The sequence below is a fragment of the Lissotriton helveticus genome, chromosome 3_1 (assembly GCF_964261635.1).
Source record: "Lissotriton helveticus chromosome 3_1, aLisHel1.1, whole genome shotgun sequence".
Taxonomy (NCBI): Eukaryota; Metazoa; Chordata; class Amphibia; order Caudata; family Salamandridae; genus Lissotriton; species Lissotriton helveticus.
The window spans coordinates 2,108,346,925-2,108,353,701 of NC_136061.1; the positions used below are offsets into that span (position 1 = coordinate 2,108,346,925).

Sequence of the window (6,777 nt, forward strand, 5' to 3'; positions counted from 1 at the left end):
ATTATGTGGGGACCACGGAATGCAAAAATCAACTCTCTGTTAGGAACAATCCTAGTGTGGAGGCAAAAAAGATTCAAAAGGAGTTGCGCTTGTGTAGAGTGGCAGGGCCCTTTGATTGCATCCCAGTCAGTAATTTTGGCCGTTGCCCTCTGGGTGTGGTTCCCAAAAAAGAAAAGGGGGAATTCAGGCTGATTCATAACCTATTTGCACCTACGGGGAAAACCCTTGAATGACGCTATTAGTGAAGATTTGTGTGGTGTAAAGTATGCATCTTTTGACCAGGCAGTGGAGCTACTCAGATCTTTTGGAGCCAGGGACATTGCTGGCAAAGTCAGATATTGAGTCAGCCTTCCGCTTGTTGCCGGTTCACCCCTCTGACTTCCACCTTCTGGGTTTCCAGTTCCAAGGAAAATTCTATATGGATATGTGTAAGCCCATAGGGTGCTCAGGCTCCTGCGCCTATTTTGAGAAATTTAGGGGTAGATGTATTAAGCCTTTCGAATTTCGGCCTTTGCGAATCGCAAAAGGCTTTTTTGCAGTTTTTGAAATGTATCACAAAATCGCAAAATAAGGAATCGCAAAAATTTGCGATTCCTTATTTTTCTTAAGCATTTAAGGAATCACACATTTTGCAATTCCTTAAATGCGATGTATGTGGGTTTTAGAAATTGCGAATTTGTGTTAAGAAATCGCAAATTACCACCAACTTGGAGTTGGTGGTAATTTGCGATTTCATTTAAAAATGCCCTATTTGGCATTTGTGAAGGTGGCATATGACCCACATACATGCCTAAAGGGCATGTATGTGCGCCATATGCACACACATGTAAATTTCAGGGGTGCAGCAGGGTGTCTTTGAGACACCCCTGCACCCCTGAAATTATTCTCAATTTACGAATTCGCAAAATGCGATTCGCAAATTAAGAAATATTTCACAATCATTCCTCTGGGCCTCCTGGCCCATAGGAATGCATTGGAAATTATTCTTTAATTGCGAATTCTCAAATTGCAAATTCACAAATAAGGAAGACTAAGAAATCGCTAAAAAATAGCGATTTTCTACATACATTCCATTTTGCGATTTCTAAATAGCGATTCCTTAAAAATCGCTATTTAGAAATCGCAAAATGGAATCTTGATACATCTACCCCTTAGTTCTTTTCTGGAATGGGTTTTCAGACAGGTGACGGGACACGTTGGTGTTTTGCATTACCTGGATGATTTCCTTTTCCTGGGGTCACCGGGTTCCCGGGAGTGTGGGTGGGTGCTGCAGGAATTTTGCATGCCCAGGCAGGCTTTTGGGGTTCCATTGGCACCAGGAAAGACTGTGGGGCCAACTACAAAATTGGAGTTCTTGGGGATCGAGTTGGACTCCGTTGAAGGTTGTTTTCGGTTACCAGAAGAGAAAGTCCTGAAATTCCAGGCAGGGTTGCAGCAATGCTTAGCGAAAGATAAGGTCACCTTGCATCAGCTACAGCAGGTGGTGGAGCAACTGAATTTTGCCCTGTGTATTATCCCTATGGCGCACCCATTCTCAAGATCCATCACACAAGTCATGTCAGGTCTGAAAGAAAAACACCACCACACCAGTTTGTCAGCTGAGGTTCGGTTAGCATTCGTGAAGGATTTCAATGGCATAGTAGTGTGGCCCAGTCCGCTCATCACTTCAGCAGAGTTGGGTTTGATGACAGACGGTGCTGGTAGTGAGGGTTTTGGAGCTATACTCGGTACTGAGTGGGTGGCACAGCGATGGCCGGCATGGTGGGTGCAGAGCGGTTTGACAGAAAACATTGGTTTCTTGGAGTTATTCCCCATTTGGCTGGCATTGTCTATCTGGCCGGAGCAACTGCATAATCAACGGGTTGTCTTTTGGTCGGATAACATGACTGTTGTGGAATGCATAAATCAGCAAGCAGCACGCTGTAAAATGATCCTCCGTCTGTTGAAAGAAATAGTGTTGTTATGTATGAGATTGAATATGCAATTCAGGGCTAAACACGTGCCAGGGGTGCTGAATCATGCTACTGATGCACTTTGTCGCTTCAAGATGCAGGTTTTCAGGGCACACCTCCAGAAGGCAGCCGAGAGTCCCACGCGGTTCCCAGAACTACTTTGGCAGATTGGTGCCCCCAACTACAGGACCTCGTGGCAGCTAGCCTTGCACCCGGGACCAGGAAGGCATACATAGGGGCGTTTGGGTCATACAGTACATTTTTGGGGGCGGATGGGGTTAAGAGATGGCATGATACAGGGGCGGTTCTCGATTACCTTGAAGGGCGGTCAGCGGCGTCGGCTAAGGAACATATTGCAGTGATCTCCTTCTTTGCTCAAACTAAAGGCGAAAAGGACCCCACTAGTACGTTCATAGTCAGGAAAGCTTTGAAGGGGTGCCAGCGCCTACAGGGAGCTGAACCAGACTCAAGGCGGCCGATAGAGGTTCTTATTTTGGTATGATTACTTGAGGCCCTACGCCACAGTTGTCACTCCACTGAGGAAGCTCAGTTATTCAGCTCCGCCTTTTCACTGGCATTCTATGGCGTGCTTAGAATTGGGGAATTGACAGCAACGAACAAACACGATAGACAGGGGGGGTTGCAGTTTGACCGAGTTCAGATCAAAGGGGATTCCTTGTTGATATCTATTAAGAAGTCCAAAACTGATCAGGACGGCCGAGGGGAAGGGGTGGTGTTAATCGGGGGTGCTGGGTAATCCTTGCTGGGAGACCTGGGGAAAAGTGGGGGCCATTGTTAATACATACTAATGGTACCCCACTCACAAAATTCCAGTTCAAAAGAGTCATGGAGATGGCAGTACAAAGAGCAGGACTGGACCCAGAGAATTGTCGAACTCATTCATTCAGGATAGGGGCAGCAACTGAGGCAGCAGCAAGGGGCTTCCATAACAAGGATGTGTAAAGAATTGGCAGATGGTCTTCCAATTGCTACAAATGCTATGTACGGCTACATATGTTATAAGTACGACACTGGACCGTGTTTCTGATACTTGTTCCTCTTTTCTGCTCAAATTTCAGTTTCTCAAACCTGTCACGCAGTGGGGAAACCGATAGCGGCGCAGCAACATCAATCGACAGAGGAGCAAGCACACGCCCGCAAGGACAGACCGCATGTCGTTTGGATGGTCAGTCATTCGTATGTGAAGCGTTTGAGTACTTTTTTCCTTGCAGGCAATTACGAGTCCAGGACAAGGTTAGCTCGTTTTAGGGTGTCATTTCATGGGCAGGGAGGTCTGCGTTTCTGCCAATTTAGGAAGTTTATATCAGACCTTTTAGACAAGAGGACAGTCTCCCCAGCATTATTATCCTACTTTTGGGAGGGAATGACCTGGTACACTAAGGTAGAAGAGGGCTGGTTGATACTATACTTACTGAAGTAGGATGGTTAGCAAGGACAGGCCCGGGGTGCACTGTAGTCTGGTCACAAATGGTGCCAAGGTTTCAGTGGCAGGGGAGAGAGTCTGCGTAGGCCAGTCAGGAGAATTAATAATAAAATAGGGAGACTGTTCAGGGCCCCGCATTTGCAAACAATCGCCCATGGGTGCATCAGGGGGGAGCCATGCTTCCTGAAATAAAAAAATAAATCCAGTATTTGTACAGCGCACAGCTAGCCAGAGGCATTCAGGCACTGGGGGCTGTCGGAAAGATTAAGCAAGCTATTGCCCAGAGTCACATGGTGCTGGGCTGACCTGCCACCGGTGCTGGGGATCGGACCGTGAGCCCCAGCGTCCGGTGTCAGTCATCCTGGCCGCAGCCCCACACCTCTTTCTCTACCTCTGAAAGATGGCGTACATCTGTCAAAATTAGGTAATCAAATTATCATGGAAAACCTGTTAGCATGGTTGGGTGGGGCTAGGTAGGAAGACATGAACTTTCAGTCAGTGAGCATAGGGGGGCCTGATAGTCGGTCAACTATGCAGGCCTGTGGTGGTAAGGTCATGATTGGTGATCAGTAAAGGTCCTAAGAGGGCGGCGCCATTCTTGAATGAGGTCGCTCAAGGGGGAGGGTCAAGTGGTCTCTCAAGGGCAGTTACAGCCGGTTGGCTGGATGGGTGCGGGGGAGTGGGAGTTACGCTTTCCAGTAGGCTGGTTGGCCACCCCGCACCTGCCAGGGCCCCTTATGGATATAATGTACAGAGCGTACAGGGGAGACTGGGGGGGGGGAGTACCCTCACGGTGAACGGGCCCTCTGCGCATACGCACTCCGGTTGGAGGGCGGGCATAATTTGAAAAGGATTTGACGCCAGTTATTGACCTTGCCGTAGGCTCAAATAGGGATACGCAGAAAAGAAAATGCTAGTATGATTATTTGGTTTAACATATGTTAGATTCGGATAGGAATACCTTTGTATTAGAGACAGGTTAAGGTTAGCAATCTGACATCTGACCCTTCCAATGTAATCCAAGTAATTGTATGTTTTTCTGCGTATTATGTAAATATTATAATTTGTGTTTTAAAATTTTGTTTTTAATAATTTATATTAATGAATACGCCCAGGGGGTTTCAGGACCCCATAATCCAAACAATTCCTAATCTTGGTAGTAAACGTGTTATTATTTATGAATGCTACTGAGATGGGAGGAGGGGGTCTAGGACGTATCAGACCAAAATAAACCACAAACACCAACAATATGCATATTGGGATAAACAATTGTGCTTCTAACAAGGTTTGAGGGACTGTTAATAACACAATCCATTAACTGTCAACCAAGGAGGCCGGTGTCCCTGGGGAGGGAGAGGCTGGGTTGGGGAGCAGTGACGGGGAAGGCTGGGTGAGGTTGTGGGGTGGGACGGGCCAGGGGAGGGCCGCTGTCCCTGGGGATGGACAGGCTGCAGGAGGATTGAGTGGGAGGGAATAACGGAAGAGGCTGGCTAAGGATGTGGGAGGAGATTGCATTTCTCGCCTGGACTGGGGAACAGCAGGGGCCTGCCGAGGCCCAGAGACACACAACGCAGCAGGCTGGCACACACACACACCACACCATGCACACATGCTGACTCGTGCTTACACACACACTGACACTCAGACACAACTTGCACACACGCTGACACTCTCCCACACATGACATGCTGACACACGCACACCATAACTTGCACACACACTGAGACTCATGCACACACTCATACTTCCACACACAAACAACTTGCACACACGCGGACACACACACACACACACACCATAACTTTGGCATCCAACACATGCAAACGAAAGGAGAAATCGGCGGCAAAAGGCGAATAGTTTTAAGTGGGGATCAATATACGTAATACTGCTGAAATTCAGAGTCTCGCCGTTCTTCAATAAATGGACTACTTCCAAAAGCCTGCCAATGAGAAGAGCCCATCATGCTTTCCAAATGAAGATGAGCAGTCCGTGGAATACCCCTTTACTTCATAACATTCGCGTCCCAAACACGTGCAAATAAGAGGGGGGTTGTTCACCACTGGGACCCTGGAGAGCCCCGCGGGAGCATAGGCAGGCATCAAAGAAAGGCTGCTCTTACTGCCACCTAAGGCACTGTTCTGTGATCTCATGTGCCGCCCTGGGGGCTTTAAGCTTGAAACAGCTGGAAGCCCCAAGCATACAGTGACCCAGGATAACCCATGCGGTCCGAGCAGCCAGGACAAACCAAGAGTTCGTGCAGCTGCTGCAGAGATGCGTGCAGACTCCAAAAGAGCTACTGCTTTACATTACGCACAGCGAACAGGCACAGCAGCCCCCTCATTAACCCAACACGAAACCCAAACTCCGGTTGCACCTCCCGCGTGGCGGAACAGTAAACAAGTACCTGGCAGCATCGAAGAGACCCTGCACCCTCCCGGTTCCACCAAGTGAAGGATAAACAAGTGCTGAGGGGAACAAAGAGTGCCTATGAAATGAATTACTGAAAACCGTGACTTGAAGAAACGGTTCAGAACCACTCTTTCCTTCTTTCATTTACTTGCTTCCCTGTGAAATGGATCCCAAAAAGAACAAGCCCGCGAGTGGTGCGCGTGCGCCACAGCGAGACATCTGGTTTCAATTATCGCACCCGTGTCTGGGCACAATAATTGAAACCACATGGTGGCCGTGCGGGTAACCGACACCAATAGGCCATGGGCGGAGCAATGCGCCCGCCTTTGGCCAACTGCGTGCTGTCTTTATTAAAAGCAAAAGCAAACGGGATGATGGACGGAGTGTTGAACATTGCAAGCACTCACCCCAGTCATCTGATCTGGGTTTAATCCGTCATCATTCTTTAGCTCACTCCACCCCAGTTCAGACATGGCCATATGCAAATCAGTCTGACCCTGTGCCTCAAGGGAACAGTCCAGCCCGAACTGCCAGGTCATGTCTACCCTGGATTGGAAACAAGAATCCTGGGACCGGTTTCTGGCTAATCAGCCGTCATCAGCCAGGCTATCTTGAATCCAGTGGCAAAGTGAGCAAGGGACCCAGGTCTGGGCATACCCTGCCAACTTAGGGCGAACAAAGCAAAACCAAAGGGGATGATGGGCGGAGTGTTGAACATTGCAAGCACTCACCCCCAGTCAACTGATCTGGGTTTAATCCATCATCATTCTTTAGCTCACTCCGCCACCCCTGTTCAGACATGGCCATATGCGAATCAGTCTGACCCTGTGCCTCATGGGAACAGTCCAGCCTGAAATGCCAAGCCATGTCTACCATGGACCGGAAACAAGCATCCTGGGACCGGTTTCTGGCTAATCGGCCGTCATTAGCCAGGCTAGCTTGAATCCAGTGGCAAAATGAGCAAGGGACCTA

General features: G+C 48.6%; 1 non-coding gene across 1 annotated transcript; it reads right to left on the reverse strand.

The window, feature by feature from the left end:
- Positions 1-545: 545 nt before the first annotated feature.
- LOC144825896 (small nucleolar RNA snR46) lies at positions 546-736 on the reverse strand. Its single transcript, XR_013609654.1, has one exon. It is a non-coding gene; the product is annotated as a small nucleolar RNA snR46 (small nucleolar RNA).
- Positions 737-6,777: the final 6,041 nt, after the last annotated feature.